At 44.6% G+C, this 22,576-nt stretch overlaps 1 pseudogene; it reads left to right on the forward strand.

Annotated features, from left to right (window-relative positions):
• The first annotated feature begins 486 nt into the window (after nt 1-486).
• On the forward strand, nt 487-21,679 carry LOC147957064 (uncharacterized; annotated as a pseudogene).
• Nucleotides 21,680-22,576: the final 897 nt, after the last annotated feature.

Below are 22,576 nucleotides of genomic sequence, written 5' to 3' on the forward strand. Positions count from 1 at the left end.
TAAGAACAACACCCAATCACCGGTCCACCCACATATCAAATTATCAAAGTACCGAACACGAATCATGTGAACGTGATGAAAACTAGCTTGACGATATTCCCATGTGTCCTCGAGAGCGCTTTTCTCTATATAAGAGTTTGTCCAGGCTTGTCCTTTGCTACAAAAAGGATTGGGCCACCTTGTTGCACTTTATTTACTTTTGTTACTTGTTGCTCGTTACAATTTCTCTTATCACAAAACTATCTGTTACCACTTATTTCAGTACTTGCAGAGAATACCTTGCTAAAAACCGCTTATCATTTCCTTCTGCTCCTCGTTGGGTTCGACACTCTTACTTATCGAAAGGACTACGATAGATCCCCTATACTTGTGGGTCATCAATACTATTTTCTGGCGCCGTTGTCGGGGAGTGAAGCGCCTTTGGTAGGCGGAATTTCGTAAGAAAAAATTTATATAGTGTGCTGAAATTTACTGTCACTTGTTACTATGGAAAGTAATCCTCTGAGGGGCTTGTTCGAGGTATCTTCACCCCGACCAGTAGAGCAAAGAGTTTCTCCTCAACCTACTGAACCTACTGAAAATGAAAATGTTCCCTTTGAAGTTCCTTCGGGTATGTTAGAAAAACTGCTAGCTAATCCTTTTACAGGAGATGGAACAAAGCATCCTGATGAGCACCTAATTTATGTGGATGAAGTTTGTGGATTATTTAAGCTTGGAGGTATACCCGATGATGTTGTCAAGAAGAAGGTCTTCCCTTTATCTTTGGAGGGAGATGCATCGACATGGTACATGCTATGTGATGATACGGGATCATGGAAGTACAAACGATTGAAATTGGAATTTCATGAGAAGTTTTATCCTATGCATCTTGTTCATCATGATCCCAATTATATATATAATTTTTGGCCTCGCGAACGAGAAAGCATCGCTCAAGCTTGGGGGAGGCTTAAATCAATGTTATATTCATGCCCCAATCATGAGCTCCCAAGAGAAATAATTCTTCAAAGTTTTTACGCTCGGCTTTCTGATAACAATCGCACCATGCTCGATACTTCTTGTGCTGGCTCTTTTATGATGAAGACTATTGAATTCAAATGGAATTTATTGGATAGAATTAAAGGCAACTCTGAAGATTGGGATCTCGATGAAGGTAAGGAGTCAGGTATGACACCTAAGTTTGATTGTGTTAAATCTCTTATGGATACCGATGTTTTTCGTAAATTTAGCACTAAATATGGACTTGACTATGAGATAGTAGCTTCTTTTTGTGAATCTTTTGCTACTTATGTTGATCTCCCTAAGGAGAAGTGGTTTAAATATAATCCTCCCATAGAAGTAAAAGTAGCTGCACCTATTAAAGTTGAAGAAAAGATTGTCACTTATAATGATCCTATTGTTCCTACTTCTTATGTTGAGAAACCACATTTCCCTGTTAGGATAAAGGATCATGGTAAAGCTTCAACTGTGGTTCGTAAAAGCAATATTAGAACCTATACACCTCCTTAGCAAGTTAAAGTTGAACCTAATATTGCCATTGTTAAAGATCTCTTGGCTGATAATATTGATGGGCATGTTATTTATTTCTGTGGTGAAACTGCTAGAAGTGCCAAACCTTGTGCTAAAGATAAACATAGACCTATGGAAGGCATGCCTGTTATTTCTGTTAAAATAGGAGATCATTGTTATCATGGCTTGTGTGATATGGGTGCTAGTGCTAGTGTTATACCTCATGACTTTTACCAAGAAATTAAGCATGAGGTTGCACCTGCTAAGTTAGAATATATTGATGTTACAATTAAACTTGCCAATAGAGATACTATATGAGCAATGGGAATTGTTAGAGATGTTGAAGTCTTGTGTGGGAAAACTAATTATCCTGCTGATTTTCTTGTTCTTGCTTCCCCACAAGATAGCTTTTGTCCCATTATATTCGGTAGACCTTTCTTGAACACAGTTAATGCTAGGATAGACTACGAAAAGAATGTTGTTACTATTGGTTTGGGTGATATGTCTCATGACTTTAACTTTTCTAAATTTAGTAGACAACACCGTGAAGAAGAATTGCCTAGTAAGGATGAAATTATTGGTCTTGCTTCTATTTCCGTACCTCCTAGTGATCCTTTAGAACAATATTTGCTAGACCATGAAAATGATATGTTTACGAATGAAAGAAGGGAAATAGATGAAGTATTCTTTAAACAGGAACCTATCCTGAAACACAATTTGCCTGTTGAAATCCTAGGGGATCCTCCTCCAACCAAGGGTGATCCCGTGTTTGAGCTTAAACCGTTGCCGTATACTCTTAAATATGCTTATCTTGATGAAAAGAAGATATATCCTGTTATTATTAGTGCTAACCTTTCAGAGCATGAAGAAGAGAGATTATTAAAAACTCTGAAGAAGCACCGTGCTGCTATTGGATATACTCTTGATGATCTTAAAGGCATTAGTCCCACTCTATGTCAACATAAAATAAATTTGGAAGAGGATGCCAAACCAGTTCGTGATCATCAACGACTACTGGATCCTAAAATGAAGGAAGTGGTAAGAAAGGAAATACTAAAGCTCCTTGAGGCAGGTATAATTTATCCCGTTGCCGATAGTCAGTGGGTAAGTCCTGTCCATTGTGTCCCTAAGAAAGGAGGTATTACCATCGTTCCTAATGATAAAGATGAATTGATTCCGCAAAGAATTATTACAGGTTATAGGATGGTAATTGATTTCCGCAAATTAAATAAAGCTACTAAGAAAGATCATTACCCCTTACCTTTTATCGATCAAATGCTAGAAAGATTATCCAAACATACACATTTTTCTTTCTAGATGGTTATTCTGGTTTCTCTCAAATACCTGTGTCAGCCAATGATCAATCAAAGACTACTTTTACTTGCCCTCTTGGTACTTTTGCTTATAGACGTATGCCTTTCGGTTTATGTAATGCACCTGCTACCTTTCAAAGATGCATGATGGCTATATTCTCTAACTTTTGTGAAAAGATTTGTGAGGTTTTCATGGATGATTTTTCCGTCTATGGATCCTCTTTTGATGATTGCTTGAGGAACCTTGATCGAGTTTTGCAGAGATGTGAAGAAACTAATCTTGTCTTGAATTGGGGAAAATGCCACTTAATGGTTAATGAAGGTATGGTCTTACGGCATAAAGTTTCTGAAAGAGGTATTGAAGTTGATAAAGCCAAGGTTGACGCTATTGAAAAGATGTCATGTCCCAAGGACATCAAAGGTATAAGAAGTTTCCTTGGTCATGCCGGATTTTATAGGAGGTTCAATAAGGACTTCTCAAAAATTTCTCGGCCTCTGACTACTTTATTACAAAAAGATATACCATTTGTCTTTGATGATGATTGTGTAGAAGCATTTGAAATACTTAAGAAAGCATTGATCTCTGCACCTATCGTTCAGCCACCTGATTGGAATTTACCCTTTGAAATTATGTGTGATGCTAGTGATTATGCTGTAGGTGCTGTTCTAGGGCAAAGAGTTGATAAGAAATTAAATGTTATTCAATATGCTAGTAAAATTCTAGACAATGCTCAGAGAAATTATGCTACTACTGAAAATGAATTCTTAGCAGTTGTATTTGCTTGTGATAAGTTCAGACCTTATATTGTTGTTTCTAAAGTAACTATTCACACAGATCATGCTGCTATTAAATACCTTATGGAGAAATGATGCTAAACCTAGACTTATTACATGGGTTCTCTTGCTACAAGAATTTGATTTGCATATTGTTGATAGAAAGGGAGCTGAGAACCCCGTTGCAGACAACTTGTCTAGGTTAGAAAATGTTCTTGATGACCCACTACCTATTGATGATAGCTTTCCTAATGAGCAATTAAATGTCATAAATGCTTCTCGTACTACTCCATGGTATGCTGATTATGCTAATTACATTGTTGCTAAATTTATACCACCTACTTTCACATACCAGCAAAAGAAAAAGTTTTTCTATGATTTGATGCATTACTTTTGGGATGACCCACATCATTATAAAGAAGAGTGGATGGTGTTATTAGACGTTGTGTACCTGAGCATGAACAGGAACAGATCCTACGCAAGTGTCACTCCGGAGCTTATGGAGGACACCACGCTGGAGATAGAACTTCACATAAGGTATTGCAATCTGGTTTTTATTGGCCTACTCTCTTCAAGGATGCCCGTAAGTTTCTCCTTTCTTGTGATGAATGTCAGAGAAGTGGTAATATTAGTAGACGTCAAGAAATGCCTATGAATTATTCACTTGTTATTGAACAATTTGATGTTTGGGGCTTTGATTATATAGGACCTTTTCTTGCCTCTAATGGATATACACATATTTTAGTTGCTATTGATTACGTTACTAAGTGGGTAGAAGCTATTCAAACTAGTAGTGCTGATCATAACACCTCTATTAAGATGCTTAAAGAAGTTATTTTTCCGAGGTTTGGAGTCCCTAGATATTTAATGACTGATGGTGGTTCACATTTTATTCATGGTGCTTTCCGTAAAATGCTTCCCAAGTATGATGTTAATCATAGAATTGCATCTCCTTATCACCCACAGTCTAGTGGTCAAGTAGAATTGAGTAATAGAGAACTCAAATTAATTTTGCAAAAGACTGTCAATAGGTCTAGAAAGAATTGGTCAAAGAAACTTGATGATGCATTATGGGCCTATAGAACTGCATATAAAAATCCTATGGGTATGACTCCATATAAAATGGTTTATGGAAAAGCATGTCACTTACCTCCCGAACTAGAACATAAGGCTTATTGGGCTATTAAAGAGCTCAATTATGATTTCAAACTTGCCGGTGAGAAGAGGTTATTTGATATTAGCTCACTTGATGAATGGAGAACCCAAGCTTATGAAAATGCCAAGTTGTTTAAAGAAAAAGTTAAAAGATGGCATGATAAAAGGATACAAAAGCGTGAGTTTAATGTAGGTGATTATGTATTGCTATACAACTCTCGTTTAAGATTTTTTGCAGGAAAACTTCTCTCTAAATGGGAATGCCCCTACATTATCGAGGAGGTCTATCGTTCCGGTGCTATAAAAATCAACAACTTCAAAGGCACAAATCCGAAGTTGGTGAACGGTCAAAGAATTAAACATTATATCTCAGGTAATCCCATAAATGTTGAAACCAACGTTATTGAAACTGTAACCCTGGAGGAGTACATAAGAGACACTTTCCGGAACGTTTCAGACTCCGAAAAGGAATAGGTATGTGATACGGTAAGTAAACCGACTCCAAAACAGTTTTTAAGGCAATATTTCTCCGTTTTGGAATATTTAGAAAAATAGAAAAATAAGAAGCAGTCCGGGAAGGACACGAGGCCTCCACGAGGGTGGAGGGCGCGCCCAACCCTACTGGGCGCGCCCCTACCTCGTGGGCACCTCGTGTGCTCTCCGGACTCCGTTTTCTTGCACGTTACGTATTTTGGTCGGTAAAAATTCATTATATAATCTCCTGGAGGTTTTGACTCCTGTATCACGCAAATATCCTCTGTTTTTGTTTCAAGCTGTTTCTGTAGTAGGTTTAGAGCAAGATGTCTTCTCAAGAGTAAATTGGGGAGAGCCGGGTGTCTCATCCGGCATTGGAACCAAGGACAAACAGCGATGCTGACCACTTTGGGCCAGCAACGGAGGAAGAGATGGAGGCTGATCTAATGAGGATAGATGCTATGGAGGATTAAGAAGTCACTTCTCGCTTCCGAGATGGGTTCATGATGGGAGAATTACAAAGCTCAGCCATTCCAAACTCGGTTATCCCTTCCAATGTTAAATTTACAACACCCTTGGGTGCAAGGAGCTTTAGCCGTTACAGGAAAACTTCGTAAGGAGATAATGGATCTCAAGCAGCAACTCAATAAGCTCGAGGAAGAGAACCATATCCTGAGGGGCATTATCGCCAAAAAGATCAGATCACCATCCCCGAAGAAGGAGACATAATCACTTGGGTATGGGCACACCCCTTGGCAACTGCCAAGCTTGGGGGAGGTGCCCCGGTATCGTATCAAAACCACACTCCTATCTTTACCGTTTTTCTTAGTTCGATCCTATTAGTAGTATCTTGATCTAGTAGAATAAAGTTTGTGGCATGATCTAGTTTTGAGTTTTGCTTTATGATCCCTCTATGTAATCGAGTCTGTGAGCTATATATAATAAAGATTAGTGTTGAGTCAAGGGCTTGATTATTTTGCCATGATCTTGAGTGAATAAAAGAAAAGAATAAAAAGAAACAAAGAGTTCATATTGATCTTATTGAGAGTAATGACTTCACATAAAAAGTGTATGATGATTAAAATTGTTGAGAGTTGACAAGCATAGCTTTGGTCATCTTTGCAATTAATAGGAAGTAATAAAGAAAGAGAGGTCTCACATATAAATATATTATCATGGACATCTTTTATGATTGGAAGCACTCATTAAAATATGACATGCTAAAGAGTTGATGTTGGACAAGGAAGACAACGTAATGGGTTATGTTTTCTTATATCTGAGATAAAGTATATTGTCATGGATCATCCAACATGTTGAGCTTGCCTTTCCCCCTCATGCTAGCCAAATTCTCAGCTCCAAGTAGAGAAACTACTTGTGCTTCTGAGGGAGTCCTGGATTAGGGGGTGTCCGGATGGCCAGACTATACCTTCAGCCGGACTCCTGGACTATGAAGATAAAAGATTGAATACTTCGTCCTGTGTCCGGAAGGGACTTTCCTTGGCGTGGAAGGCAAGCTTGGTGATACGGATATGTAGATCTCCTACCATTGTAACCGACTTTGTGTAACCCTAACCCTCTCCGATGTCTATATAAACCGGAGGGTTTTAGTGCGTAGGACAACATACAGAACAACAATCATACCATAGGCTAGCTTCTAGGGTTTAGCCTCTCCGATCTCGTGGTAGATCTACTCTTGTACTACCCATATCATCAATATTAATCAAGCAGGACGTAGGGTTTTACCTCCATCAAGAGGGCCCGAACCTGGGTAAAACTTCGTGTCTCTTGCCTCCTGTTACCATCCGGCCTAGACGCACAGTTCGGGACCCCCTACCCGAGATCCGCCGGTTTTGACACCGACATTGGTGCTTTCATTGAGAGTTCCTCTCTGTCGTCGCCATCAGGAAGGATGCCTCGCCCCGTCTTTAAAGATGGCACCGTTGCTAAGGGAGCTTTGGCTCTCGGCCAAACCCTCCGGCTAGGTGGTTTTCTTATGACCACCTGTTCGGCTTCTACACCGACGATGACCTCTCGAGCCATCGAAAAAAATCTTCATGTCAGCTCGGAACTCGCCGAGCAGTTAGATCCAAGGGAGCTCTCCTCCATAAACGAGCTCTTGGATCGCATCGCCGCCCTGGGAGTCGCTACGGATTACGACCAGATTGGGCCTAAACCCGATCTGAGAGAGATTAACTCTCCCCAAGTCACCCATCATGTTGCCGTGGTAGAGGGGTAGTGCGGCGACCCTCCATCTATCTTAAGGACTAGCTACGTCAGGATTCCCGATCCCTCCAAGCTGGATACCCGCGGAGGGGAGGATATCACTCAAGACCTGAACTTAGAGTCAGGCGACAGGATGGATTCATTGGACAACATCCAGGAATCCAAATTTTCGAGTTCGGAAATTCCTCGGCCTCTGAGCCTCAGATTGGGTGAGGCTTCGGATTTAATTCCACCCACCCGAACATAAGCGATCTATCCCAAATCAGGCAAGGGCCCGATGAAACAGTACATCATTACTGGGCCAGATTCCTCCTAGTTAGGAACAGGATAAGGGACTGCCGCGAGGAAGACGCAATCTCAATGTTCTGCAATAATTGCATGGACAAGGGAATCCTCAACGCCATAAGTCGCCGTGATATTACACGCTTCGCTGACTTAGCGTCCATTGTACGAAAGTACTATGCGATGGAAAGCGCCTGGAAAACCGAAATAAAATTTTGAGATGATCCGGCCCTGAATACAAACCCAGTCCAAAATAAAAGGGTGCATCATCGCCAGACACCTTGGTCAAACACCAAAAAGCAAAAATCCTCTACAAGGCATGGAACCATACTGGAAGGATGGCTTAATGGACCCTGTAAAATTCACAGTACAGAGGACACCAGACCAACTCACAGCCTTAGAGCATGTTGGATACTCCGGCAGGTGGCCAAAATTGGCGAAGATCTCCTAATTCCGGAGGCCACAGAAAGCCACCCCAGAGACACCAATACGGTATTAACAGTCTTCGAGACATTCACATCAAATAATATGCGAAAAAGGACACTCCGCAGCCTTGCCGAAGTCTACCAAGTAGCAACAATAAACCCATGGAGTGACACGGCTATTACCTTTGACGCCAGTGATGAACCTAAATTCCGAACAGCCCGAGCACCAGCCGCATTGGTCCTCAGTCCAATAGTGGACGGCTTTCGTCTTACCAAGGTACTCATGGACGGCGGCAGCGGATTGAACCTCATTTATGAGGAAACCCTTCAAAAAATGGAAATAGACTGGAACCGCATTGAGCGAAGCAGCACAACCTTTAGAGGAATAATCCCCAGCCGGGAAGCGCGCTGTACAGTAAAAATCACACTAGATGTGGTGTTCGGCACGCCGGATAATTACAGGTCCGAAGAGGTCACGTTCCATGTGGCTCCGTTCAGTAGCGGTTATCACGCTCTGCTAGGGCGGGAAGCGTTCACAATCTTCCAAGCAATACCCCATTACGGGTACATGAAGCTCAAGATGCCCGGGCCTAACGGGATCATCACTCTCGCTAGTGATCCGGACATAGCACTCCGCGCCGAAAACAAGACAGCCGCACTGGCCCTCGAGGCACTATCCGAAGCCCTAGCGGCTGAGGAACTGACTGCGCTGCGCTCCACGGTGAATAGGGACGATGTGGTACTCGACAAAAGATCCAAGTCCACCTCCTTTAAACCGGCGGACGAAATAGTCAAATTCCAGGTCCATCCAACGGACCCCAATAAAACAGCTTCCATCGGGGCATAGTTAAACCTTGATGTAGACACCGCACTGCGAGAGTTCCTACGAGAGAACTGGGACATTTTCGCCTGGCACCCTTCAGACATGCCAGGAATCCCACACAGGCTGGCCGAGCACAGCTTAAATATCCTAAAAGGATTCAAACCTGTCAAACAAGCTCTTCGGCGTTTTTCCGAACCTAAGAGACAGGCCATGGGAGAGGAGCTAGCAAAGCTATTGGAGGCCGGATTCATCAGAGATATAAAACATCCGGACTGGCTAGCAAACCTGGTGATGGTACCAAAGAAGGACAAATCCTACCGCCTGTGCGTTGATTTTAAAGACCTTAACAAGGCTTGCCCAAAGGATCCCTTCCCCCTCCCCCGCATCGATCAAATTATCGACGCTACCGCAGGACACGATTCGTTGTGTTTCCTCGACGCATATTCCGGCTACCATCAAATCAAGATGGCAGAATCAGACCAAGCTGCAACGGCATTTATCACACCATACGGCCCATTCTGCTTCAACACAATGCCCTTCGGGCTCAAAAACGCCGGCGCAACATATCAGCGCATGATTCAGACATGTCTGGCAAACCAGATCGACAAAACAGTGGAGGCATATGTAGATGATGTGGTCGTCAAAACAAGACATATCGAATCTCTAGTAGACAACTTGAGGCTCACATTTGATAACCTCCGAACATACGACATCAAGCTCAACACGGAAAAATGCATTTTCAGCGTCCCAGCCGGAAAGCTCTTGGGCTTCATTGTATCCGGTAGAGGAATTGAAGAAAATTCAGCCAAGATCCAAGCTCTGTCACAATTGGATATCCCAAAGGACCTCAAACAAATACAAAAGTTAACCGGATGCGTGGCGGCTCTAAGCCGCTTTATCTCCCGCTTGGGAGAAAAGGCCCTACCCCTTTACCGCCTCCTTCGGTGCACCGAACACTTCGAATGGACGGATGCACCCACGGCCGGACTCGATGAAATAAAATCCATATTGGCAACAAACCCAGTCTTGGCCGCGCTAAACATTGGCGAACCAATGCTATTGTACATTGCAGCAACACATCAGGTTGTAAGCGCAGTGCTCGTCGTCGAACGAGAAACGGACGAACATAAATTCCCCCTTCAAAAGCCGGTCTATTATGTGTCCACTGTCCTCACTCCGTGCAAATCACGGTACCCGCATTATCAAAAGATTGCTTACGCGGTATTCATGGCATCCCGGAAGCTACGACACTATTTTCAAGAGTGTTCAATAACAGTAGCCTCGGAAGTACCACTTAATGATATTATAAACAACCGTGACGCAACGGGCCGGATTGCAAAATGGGCCATTGAGCTCCTCCCGTTCGACATAACTTATAAGCCACGGCGAGCCATCAAGTCGCAAGTTTTGGCCGACTTCGTCGCAGAATGGATGGAGGCCGAACTCCCTAAAGAGTATGGCACAAATTCAAATTGGATCATGCATTTCGACAGCTCCAAGATGTTGGCCGGACTAGGGGCTGGCGTCGTTTTGACGTCCCCCATAGGAGACACAGTTCAATACGTACTCCAGATTATGTACATAGACTCCAACAATGCAGCCGAATATGAGGCCCTTTTACATGGTCTCCGGATGGCAGTATCTATGGGCATTCAACGCCTAGAGGTGCGCGGGGACTCGAACCTCGCAATATCCCAAATAAATGGAGACTTCGATGCCAAGGATCCAAAAATGGTAGCTTACCGCAACGCCGTCCTAAAAATGTTAGCTCGGTTCGAAGGGCTTGAATTTCACCATATAGCCCGGGAAAATAATCAGGCGGCAGATGTCCTGGCACGCATCGGCGCAAAACGCGATGTAGTCCCCCCCAACATCTTCTTGGAAAGGTTGTTCAAGCCATCCGTAGTATGGGAAGGGGAGCCGAACAATAATAGCCCGGACCCAACCGCACTGCCAGACACCGAACATTCTGACACAATCGGAGGCTCTGCCAATGAAATAACACCCTCAGCCCACGTTATAATGGCCGTCATCACCCCGTGGACGGAACCATTCCTCGCCTACCTTACTAGGCAGGAACTCCCCGAGGACCAAAATGAGGCATGCTGCATAGTGCGGCGATCCAAAGCCTACAAAGTCCACGAGGGAGAGCTTTATAAGAAAAGCACTACCGGAGTCCTTCAAAGGTGCATCTCCGAAGAGGAAGGGCGGAACCTCCTGGCTAGAATTCATGCCGGACTCGGCGGTCATCACGCTGCAGCTCGGACCCTTGTAAGCAAGGCCTTCTGTATAGGCTTTTATTGGCCGACGGCCCGGGCAGACGCCCAGGACTTAGTCCAACGATGCGTCGGTTGCCAGCTCTTTGCAAACCAAAGCCATATGCCACCCAGCGCCCTCCAAACTATCCCCATCACTTGGCCCTTCACGGTCTCGGGGCTTGACATGGTTGGACCCCTTAAAGGCGGAACCCACAAGCAAAAATACTTACTGGTCATGGTGGATAAGTTCACCAAATGGATAGAAGCCAAGCCTGTTAAGACCGCCGAATCCGGACCGGTCATACACTTTATATCCGGGGTTGTACACCATTACGGCGTCCCCCACAGCATCATCACTGATAATGGCACGAACTTTACGGCCGACGAGGTAGAACTCTGGTGCAAAAACATGGGCATCAAGCTCGATTATGCTTCCGTCTATCACCCACAAACTAACGGCTAGGTCGAACGTGCAAATGGTCTTATCATGAGCGGCATCAAACCCAGATTAGTGCGGTCCCTCAAGGAATCTAACACGCACTGGGTAGAGGAGCTCGACTCCGTACTCTGGGGGCTGCGGACCACGCTGAATCGCACCACCAGATACACACCATTCTTTATGGTGTACGATGCAGAGGCAGTTTTTCCTTGCGACATAATTCATGACTCACCTCGAGTGCGCATGTTCGAAGAAAGAGAAGCCAAGCTCGATCGGCATGATAGTTTGGACGCATTGGAGGAGGAGCGTGACGTGGCAAAAGCCCGTTCCACATTCTATCAACAGCAGGCTCGAAGATACCAAAGCAGAGAAGTACGGGCCAAAAATTACAACGTTGGCGAATTAGTTCTACACCTGTCGGACAAGAAAATGGAAAAACTCAATCCCAAGTGGGAAGGTCCCTTCATAATTGACCAAGTCCTGACTGGTGGAGCGTACCGCCTGCGAGATGCATTGGATAACAGACTCGAGCCGAACCCATGAAACGCAGCCCGTCTCCGAAGATTCTATGCCTAGCGCCGGATTCTGTGTTCGTCTCCTTCCTCTGTCCATTTTTTATATACTGTATGTCTTACATTTCTCTCCTTCTCCCCTTCCTTTCTCTTATAGCCTTTAAAGGCTCATCAAATGACGTGCTATTCGTACTCATTAAACCTGGGGGCTTCTTTTAACAGAAGCTTATTTATACGGGCTTCATGCCCAACACATGTGTTACACTTCCGCATGTAGCTTTTATTTCACCATTATATGCATCGATATGACTTAAGTTTTGGCCAAGCTGGGTTGCCTGGCTCCTGTGCTTACCCCTACGTTCCCGATTATTCGGCTAGGCGGTAAAGGGAGCACCTCTGCGATTGTTACTGCCGGATCAGCCAGATGTGTACCTCAGACTGGGTGAAGCCGAAAGCTAGCGTTCTTAAGGGAATATTCGGTCGGTGACCTAAAAGATGATCTTTTCACTTCTTTATTTATGCGCCCCCAGATGCTTTTTCCCGCGTCTTTTTCGTAGAATGGGCATGCACTTTAGGGCATGCCTCCTAGGGAAAGGAACCCCTCACTACTAGGAAAAGGCCTACTAATGGCGCACCAGTTTTGCGTACTAATGTCGCACTACTGGTGCGCCATTAGTAGCACGCCACTAGTATTTTTTACTAATGGCGCACCAGTGGTGCGCCATTAGTATATCCATTAGTATGCCTAGAGGTGCGCCATTACTATCTGACTTAGTAATGGCGCACCACATAGAAGTGCGCCATTAGTAATAAATTTTTTTCAATTTTTTTTTAAAATCGATTTTTTTTTCATTTTTTTAAAAAATTTCAAAAAAATTCATTTTTTTAAATTCAAATTTATTTATTTATTTTCTTAATCTCGGGTCACTATGGCTTAATCTCGAGTCAATATGCTTAATCTCAGGTCAAATCGCACTGTATGGTCAAACTTTCTGAAAGGTCACCCATCCTCACACTACTCGAGCCCAAGCACGCTTAACTTCATAGTTCTATCCAACCCCAGCACCACCTCACTTCACAGGCACTTGTTGATATATCTATCATATCAATCCTATTAAACCTTGCTGATGTCTAGGACTTTGTTCATGTTCATGAGTATGATGAAATTTTGAAAAAATATTTCAAACTTCCCGATCATATTACGTATCATATTTTGAAAAATAATTCAAATTTTTTTTCAAAACCAATTTTTTTCTGTTACTAGTGGCGCACCTAGCATACCCTGCGCCACTAGTAAGTTTGAAATTTTTGAATTTTTTTGCCTCCGGATCTTAGAAGCCCCGTAACTGTTTTTCTGTTAGGTTTTTGGGTATTTTTAAAATGTTTAACGGGGTTTCCCCGGCTAAATTCGGATTTAACTTTTCGAGTAGATGATTTTTCATATAAAAAACTTTTTCATCCGAGTTCGTACGCAAAAGTTATGCCCATTTTACAAATTCTCGGGAGATTTTGCAAATAAAGTCGAAATTCATATTTGTAAATTTTCACAACAACTAGACCACATATCACATGGGAAACTTATTTTCTTTTATATTTTTGAAATTTCCATCATTTATTTTTATTTTTTTTAAACTGAAAAGGCGGTCCACGGGGGAGGGGGGGTGCATTCGGTGGAAGTGCTGGCCAAGTTACTAATGGCGCACTGTGGGAGTGGTACGCCATTACTAGTTCAACTAGTAATGGCGCACCACTCCCACGGTGCGCCATTAGTAGTTTTGAAATTTTTTTATTTTTTTTTACTAATGGCGCACCGTGGGAGCGGTGCGCCATTACTATCTGAAATCCGGATCTGAAAACGCGTATCACGATCAGTGGCACAGGGCACTGGTTGGTTTGAGCTAAACTCAAGCCGCCTGAAAGGGCATGCCTGAAGGACCGTCGGGTCCATACCGGAAAGCGGAAAAGGCCTGTCAAAGTGACAACGCAACAACGCACTCGATACCCATCAAGTGCGGTGTTCAGTGAGTCAAGTTTCTGATAAGCTTTTTCCGGAGACCCGGGAGGTGAGATGGAAAGCAGAGGGCCCTGTCCTCGCGCGCGCAGGAATAGATAAGCTCTTCATGCATGAAGAGCTAATCTATCATGCGCCTATGCGCGTAGGCACCCCCCCGCATAGATTGATATATACATAACTGCAGTTATGTATATATCAATCCGTGTACGCATGCACGCATAGATAGATCTCTCTGCAGAGAGATCTATCCGCCCAAGTGTGCACGCATGTACGCGTGTGCGTAAATGGCACGTGCACACATACGCGTGCGGGATTATACCACACGCACCACTCGCGCATACACACGCACCACTCCCACGGTGCGCCATTAGTAGTTTTGAAAAAAAAAAATTTTTTTTTGTTACTAATGGCGCACCGTGGATGTCGTGCGCCATTAGTATTTGGACACTAATGACGCACCAAAACATGGTGCGCCATTAGTATATACTAATGGCGCACCACATGTCTGGTGCGCCATTAGTATCATTTCCATCTATAGCCCTTTTCCTAGTAGTGCCTAACGGAACTATTCTCCCTGGAAGATGTTTCTTACTAACCATGTAATATAACATAACTAGTCGGGCACTTGTCTGTTCACGCACTAATGACCCCTACGCCTGGTCTCCATGCACTCCCCGGTTCTTACATAACCGCATGGGAATTCGGACACACTCCGGACCGTCAGGTCCCGAGGCTGAAGAGAAAAGGTCGGCCATGACAAACGATCTACAATCCGGCTAGAAGGCATTATAAATGTCAATTAAATTACATAGTCATTCTGACTGATTGCATTCCTCTTCAATACCATCTAACAGGCTGTCTAATTTACAGTCCTGCTGGGAATACTTTGCGGCCAATTCTACTTGGTCGTATACTAAGCTTACAGGGATCTCCTTCCCATCGGGCCAATTCTACTTGCGGCCAATCCGGCGCCATCTGCAATTTCATTTGTCAGATTCGCACCCATGCCGTGCTTCACAAAATACTTATCTTTCGAAGTGTATATTACCAGAGGGGGTCTCCTTGGGCTCCCCTGCCGCGGCTAGTGCGGCCTCAAGTTGGGCTTTGCACTTTTCCAGCTCCTGGGACAGTAGGGAATTCTTTTATGTAAGAACCTGCATAACAAATGATCCTTAAATCAGTTATTCTAACTGTTTCAAGTTTCAGGGGCTACTGGTATATATATATAATTACCAAAATTTTCTTACCCGTATGTCTTTTACATATTGCTCCGTGGCTCTGGCTAGACCATTTTGAGCGGCACGGAGGTACGCATCTCCCGAATTGAAGGCATCTAATGCCTCTCGGGAGAAACAAGCGTCGCGAAGAATTGTCCGGCGACGCCTGTGGTTCATGGCACTCTCCACCTCAGAGTTGGTGGCAGACAACCTGTCCACATCCTCCATCGGAGGAGCGTCCGGTGCGCGCCTTGTGTACGCCTCCGCCTCCGGACCAGTCTTTGGAGCCTGGCTGGTGGAGGCGCGATTGGTAGCCTCTCCGGATATAGTCTGGCGAGGTCTCTTTGTCCTGAAGAGAGAACGAGTGTTAATATGCCTTGAAGGTATAACACCTAGGATATGGGGGCGCGCCATACCTTTGCGCTGACGCCTCGGTCCGGACTGCATCTCTTTTCTGCCCACGGGGCCCTGCGGCCCCTCGTTGGCTTGTCACCCCAGGTTCGGCCTCCCGTCTCAAAAACCTCCCCTGCAAAGCTCGGTTGTAATCAGGAAACTGAAAACACGAGAGGGCGGACCCCTATTCGAGGTACTGGGACTTCGATCTCAATTACCTGGGAGGCCGGGATTAGCCCTGGGTAATCAGCTGTAATGGCCACCAAGGCGTTGTCCTTGCTCAATTGATGGAACACTCCATCAATCAGCTCCACAGATAAGTCCGGATCCTCTTGAGAGGCCGGGTCGAGGCACCGTCCTGGGTCCTCCGGTTGTGGAGGAGGGCTGTTTATTTCTTTAACAGCCTGGCGCAGTTCCTGCGTTGAAGTCGTTAGACTGAATATTTAACAATGGGAATATAAAACGGATGGGCAAGTAAATGTGACCACTTACCCAGCTTGGGGGATTGTACATAGAAAATCCACCACGTGGGTTGACGCGGAGAAATTCCTCCTCTTCTCCCTTGTACAAAGCGGACAAGGTCTTTGTTAGGGCCGCAGCCGAATCCGGTCCCTTACGGCCGTAGCGGGTGGCGTCGTCCTCCCCGCTGAAATCCCACATGGGGTGACCTCTATACTGTAGCGGCTGCACCCCTTGCATGATGCATGCGGCCATGACCCCGATCATGGTCAGTCCGGAATGAGCTAACAATCTTATCCGGCCCATCAGGTAAAGGACGTCCTTGTCACTTTCCCTCTGAGGGCTACGTGGACGCCAACTTAGGCGCTTCTTTAGTGGAGCACCGTCGAACTCAGCGAGGCCGATCCGGACAGGATCCGGCAGCGGGACGTCCTCTATGTAAAACCATTCCGAAGGCCAGTCCTCGGACGCCTTCTTTGGGGTTCCGGATAGATATCCGGTCCCGGCAATGCGCCACACTTCGGCTCCGCCCACTTGATATATTGACCCCTTCTAAGAACGGGGAACAATGCAGAATAGCTCTTTCCACAACCCGAAATGAGCCTCAACACCCAAAAATAGCTCGCAGAGGGCTACGAAGCCCGCGATATGCAATACGGAGGCAGGCGTAAGATTGTGTAGCTGGAGGCCATAGAACTCCAGGAGCCCCCGGAGAAACGGATGGATTGGAAATCCGAGCCCTCTTATTAAATAAGGGACGAGGCATACCCGCTCTCCTTTGGAGGGATTAGGGGCACTCTCCGCTTGCTCTCCGCCATTATAGATGGCAAGACTGGCTCGAACCGACACCATATAGGCCGGGGGGGAGAAATCCCTTGATCTGGAGCGTCACTAGCTCGCTATGCGGGATGGAGCATCTCTCCCAATATCCAGGCTGAGGGCTGGAAGGGCGAAAGGAGGAGTTGCAACGGCTGGCCATGGTGGTATGGACCTTTGTCGGATGCGCTCTGATGAGCACTCGCGAGGGGGAGAAGGTGTGTTTTGGATCTAAATCCTCGTCCCCTTAAATGGGCGGCTCATTTACGCGGCTAGGGGTGTGAATGTAAAAACACTCAGACTTTTCATATTCGTTTGACACGTGGGAGACGGCCATTATTGGGCGTAGAAGCCAAGGAGCGCAAAATTTACGAGAAGCCAGACTTTATTCAATAGGTACATGGAATTTGGAGGAGAACCCGCCTTGCAATGCCGAAGACAATCTGCGCGCCGGACTCATCGTCATTGAAGCCTGGTTCGGGGGCTACTGAGGGAGTCCTGGATTAGGGGGTGTTCGGATGGCCGGACTATACCTTCAGCCGGACTCCTGGACTATGAAGATACAAGATTGAAGACTTCGTCCCGTGTCTGGAAGGGACTTTCCTTGGCGTGGAAGGCAAGCTTGGCGATACGGATATGTAGATCTCCTACCATTGTAACCGACTTTGTGTAACCCTAACCCTCTCCGGTGTCTATATAAACCGGAGGGTTTTAGTCCGTAGGACAACATACAGAACAACAATCATACCATAGGCTAGCTTCTAGGGTTTAGCCTCTCCGATCCCGTGGTAGATCTACTCTTGTACTACCCATATCATCAATATTAATCAAGCAGGACGTAGGGTTTTACCTCCTTCAAGAGGGCCCGAACCTGGGTAAAACTTCGTGTCCCTTGCCTCCTGTTACCATCCGGCCTAGACGCACAGTTCGGGACCCCCTACCCGAGATCCGCCGGTTTTGACACCGACAGCTTCCAAAAGCCTTAACCAGTTGTGCCATGAGAGTCCACCATATCTACCTATGGATTGAGTAAGATTGTTCGAGTAAGTTTTCATCGGTGCAAGCAATAAAAATTGCTCTTTAAACATGTATGATTGATTGGTGTGGAGGAAATAAGCTTTATACGATCTTGTGATGTGGAAGAAGTAAAAGCGACGGACTGCATAATAAAGGTTCATATCACAAGGGGCAATATAAAGTGACGTTCTTTCGCATTAAGATTTTGTGCATCCAACCCCGAAAGCACATGGCAACCTCTGCTTCCCTCTGCGAAGGGCCTATCTGTTACTATTATCTTCTACCTTATGCAAGAGTCATGGTGATCTTCACCTTTACTTTTTACATTTTATCCTTTGGCAAGCACAGTGTGTTGGAAAGATCCTGATAGATATATCTAATTGGATGTAGGGGAGCATGAGTTATTATTGTTGACATTACACTTGAGGTAAAATGTTGGGAGGCGAAACTATAAGCCCCTATCTTTCTCTGTGTCCGATTAAAACTCTGTAACCACAAGTATTGCGTGAGTGTTAGCAATTATGAAAGACTAAATGATAGTTGAGTATGTGGACTTGCTAGAGAGCTCTGACAGTCTCTTTCTGATGTTATGATACATTGCAATAGCTTCAATGACTGAGATTATAGTTTGTTAGTTCTCAATAAAGTTTCTGATTCATACTTTTGCATTGTGATTAGATTATTACTTGAGCATAAGAAATCATATGACAATATCCATATATGTTGTTGTTATGAGAGTAATCATGATGCCCTCATGTCCGTATTTTATTTTATCGACACCTCTACCTCTAAACATGAGGACATATTTATGGTTATCGGCTTTCGCTTGAGGACAAGTGAGGTCTAAGCTTGGGGGAGTTGATACGTCCATTTTGCATCATGCTTTTATATCGATATTTTATTGCATTATGGGTTGTTATTAAACATTATGTCACAATACTTATGCCTATTCTCTCTTATTTTACAAGGTTTGCATAAGGAGGGAGAATGCCGGCAGCTGGAATTCTGGGCTGGAAAAGGAGCAAATACTAGAGACCTATTCTGCACAACTCCAAAATTTCTGAAACTCCACGGAAGTTATTTTCAGAATATATAAAAAATACTGAGCGGAAGAAATACATTAGGGGGGCCACCACCATTCCACGAGGGTCGGGGCACGCCCTACCTCCCCCAGGGCGCGCCCCTGCCTCGTGGGCCCCCTGTTGGCTCTCCGGTGGCCATCTTCTTCTATATGAAGCCTTTCGTCCGAAGAAAAATCATAAGCAACCTTTCGGGATGAGACTCCGCCGCCACGAGGCGAAACCTTGGCGGAACCAATCTAGGGCTCCGGCAGAGCTGTTCTGCCGGGGACACTTCCCTCCGGGAGGGGGAAATCATCGCCATCGTCATCACCAACGCTCCTCTCATCGGGAGAGGGCAATATCCATCGACATCTTCACCAGCACCATCTCCTCTCAAAACCCTAGTTCATCTCTTGTATCCAATTCTTGTCTCCAAGTCCGGGATTGGTACTAGTAGGTTGCTAGTAGTGTTGATTACTCCTTGTAGTTGATACTAGTTGGTTTATTTGGTGGAAGATCAAATGTTCAGATCATTTATGCATATTAATACCCCTCTGGTTATGAACATGAATATGCTTTGTGAGTAGTTACGTTTGTTCCTGAGGACATGGGAGAAATCTTGCTATTAGTAGTCATGTGAATTTGGTATTCGTTCAATATTTTTTTTGACTATATACTGCAAGGCAACAGCCTCACAGCCCTTTATTAAAAACAATAGGTACGCTGTACAAAATTACAAAGGATAAAGAAAGGCTACTCACAGAGAGGGATTAGGGAAGGGAAGCTATCCAAGAGGTTAGTCTATCTCTATATTTACACTTGATTCTATGAGCTAAAAGAGAAATATCAGAATAAAATTCCTCCTCCAAGATCTGAAAGTGGGCAACTCATTTCTGAAGATCCTTCCATTTCTTTGGGTCCAAATATTCCAAGTAGCCGTAAAGACAACCTCAGTGAAAAAAGGCTGGCCAAATTCCTTTCTGGCTGCGCAAGCCATTTCAAAAGTATTCTGGTTAGGGTGAACACTCCATGAGATGCCCAAATAATTCCAGACCCGTTGACTAAAGTTGCAAGCAAAGAAGAGATGAGCTCTATCTTCATGCAAACCTGAGGAGCACATAGCACATGTACCATCCTGAATAATCCAATGTCGTCGCTGCATCATATTCCTAGTGTTTAGATGATCCATCAAAAGGAGCCAGCCAAACACCTTGAGTTTGAGGGTGCAAGAACATTTCCTGATCCACCCAAATATGGGGTCAACCACAACTTCGGAAAAACAAAACTGATAGTAGATCCTGGATCGATAATCCCCAGTCCTTGAAGGCCATTTCCAGACATCATTAACTCCCTCATGCAAATTGATCAGAGGCATTAAAGCCTGGAGCTGGTTGAATTCCTCAAAAGCTTCAACTGATAGAGGCAGGTGAAAATTGTCGGTCGGTTCTGGCAACTCCATCACCTCCTTAATGGTAAGAGTGTCATCAATCACAAAAGAATGAAGCCTCGGGAAACGTTGTTGCATGATAACCACCTCGTTATTAAGTTGCCACCGATCCAGCCAAAAAACCACCGAGTCTCCGGAGCGCACGTGAGGGACAGCCAATTTACAAAATTTATAAAACAGTTTCATCATGTCACGCCACCAAAACGAACCACAACTTCGAGTTACTTGGGGCGGTGCAGCAGCATAATATGTGTCCTAGATAAGAGAAACCCAAGGTACATCCAACTTGTTAAAAAATTTGAAGAGATGCTTGATCAACAAGGCATCATTCTGTATGCCCAGGTCCAGAACCCCAAGTCCTCCATGGCTCTTGGGCCGACATACTAACTCCCAAGCTGCCAATGATTGTCTTGGTGTATCAGAGTTGCCTCGCCACAAACATTGCCGCATTATGCGTTCAATCTGCTTCAAAATTCCTTGAGGTAATGAGAGAGTGCACAAGAAATATATTGGCATCGATGAAAGAACAGATTTCAAGAGTTGTAGCCGGCTGCCCTGGTTCAACAGACAAGAGGAGGCAGACAATCTTCGCTCTATGCGGTCCACTAAGGGGAGCAGGTCATAAATTGTGGGTCTACTAGTACCCATTGGCAATCCCGCAGACTTAGCAAAGGTCTCAAGCATATCCTTGAAAGCAATGAGCTGGCTGTCCACGGCAGGAAGGACAATTAAAGTGTCATCAGCGTATTGCACAATCGGATAGTCCCGTGAAGAGGTTGGTATGGGCAGTGTGAGAATGTTTCTTGCACACATCTCATTAACCACAGACTGCAATAAATCCACAGCAATCACAAATAACAAAGGGGATAATGGGTCTCCTTGACGCACACCCGAACGACAGACAAAATGACTACCAGGAACACCATTTAAAAGAACCGAAGAGGATCCAGAGGACAAGATGCTCTCAATCCAACCTGTCTAGCGATCATCAAAACCCTTACATTTCAGGATCCTGAGAATCAGCTCATGCTCGATGGTATCAAACGCCTTCGTGAAATCCAACTTGAGTAGGATTATAGGCCTTTTGGATGCCTTGCACAAATGGATATATTCAAAACACCATGCGAGACAATCTTGAATGGATCTACAGCGAAGAAACCCATATTGATTGCGGTGAATACATTTTAAGACCACACTTTGTAAACGATTTGCCAAAAGTTTAGTTAAAAACTTGAGGCAAGTATTTGTCAACGAAATGGGCCTAAAATCACCAATATACTCCGGGCTCAACTTCTTGGGAATAAGGGTAATGAGAGATGTATTTAGACACTCCAGGTCACACTTTCCCTCATAAAATTCCTTGACCAGCTTCATAAAATCTGGCTTTAGAATATTCCAGCATTTCTTGAGAAAAAGACCAGTAAACCCATCAGGGCCCGGAGTGCGGTCAGAAGGCATGTTCTTAATCACCGTATCCACCTCGGAGTCCGTGAAAGGCAAGGACAAATTCTCCAGGCCATCAATCCGCGTAAGTAATGTGTCAAGGTCAAAACCCATTTGAATACCTTTTGCCTGGCCCATTCTACTATTGAAGTCAGACCAAAACATCCCTGCTAACTGATGATGGTCAGAAATCACCTCCCCATCCACAGATTTGATCGAGGAGATGGTGTTTCTCCGATACCTTTCCGTTGCCATAGCATGGAAATTTTTTGAATTTTCCACACCAACTTTGATATTTCTGATCGTGCAACGTTGCTTCCAATAAATGAACTGCCAGTGCAAAATATCTTCAAGATGTAATTTGACAATCTTGCGAAAATTGAACTCCGGCCAACTCAAGTGCCTAAATTCCTCAATATTATCCAAAAACATGATTACTTTGTTGCAATCCGAAATGAGAGCCTTGACTGTGGATAGGTTGAGATGCCATTTCTTAAGAGCACAACGAAGGGTTTTGAATTTAGT

Source organism: Triticum urartu, chromosome 7A, assembly GCF_056163025.1.
Source record: "Triticum urartu cultivar PI428250 chromosome 7A, HENAU_Tu73, whole genome shotgun sequence".
Lineage (NCBI taxonomy): Eukaryota > Viridiplantae > Streptophyta > Magnoliopsida > Poales > Poaceae > Triticum > Triticum urartu.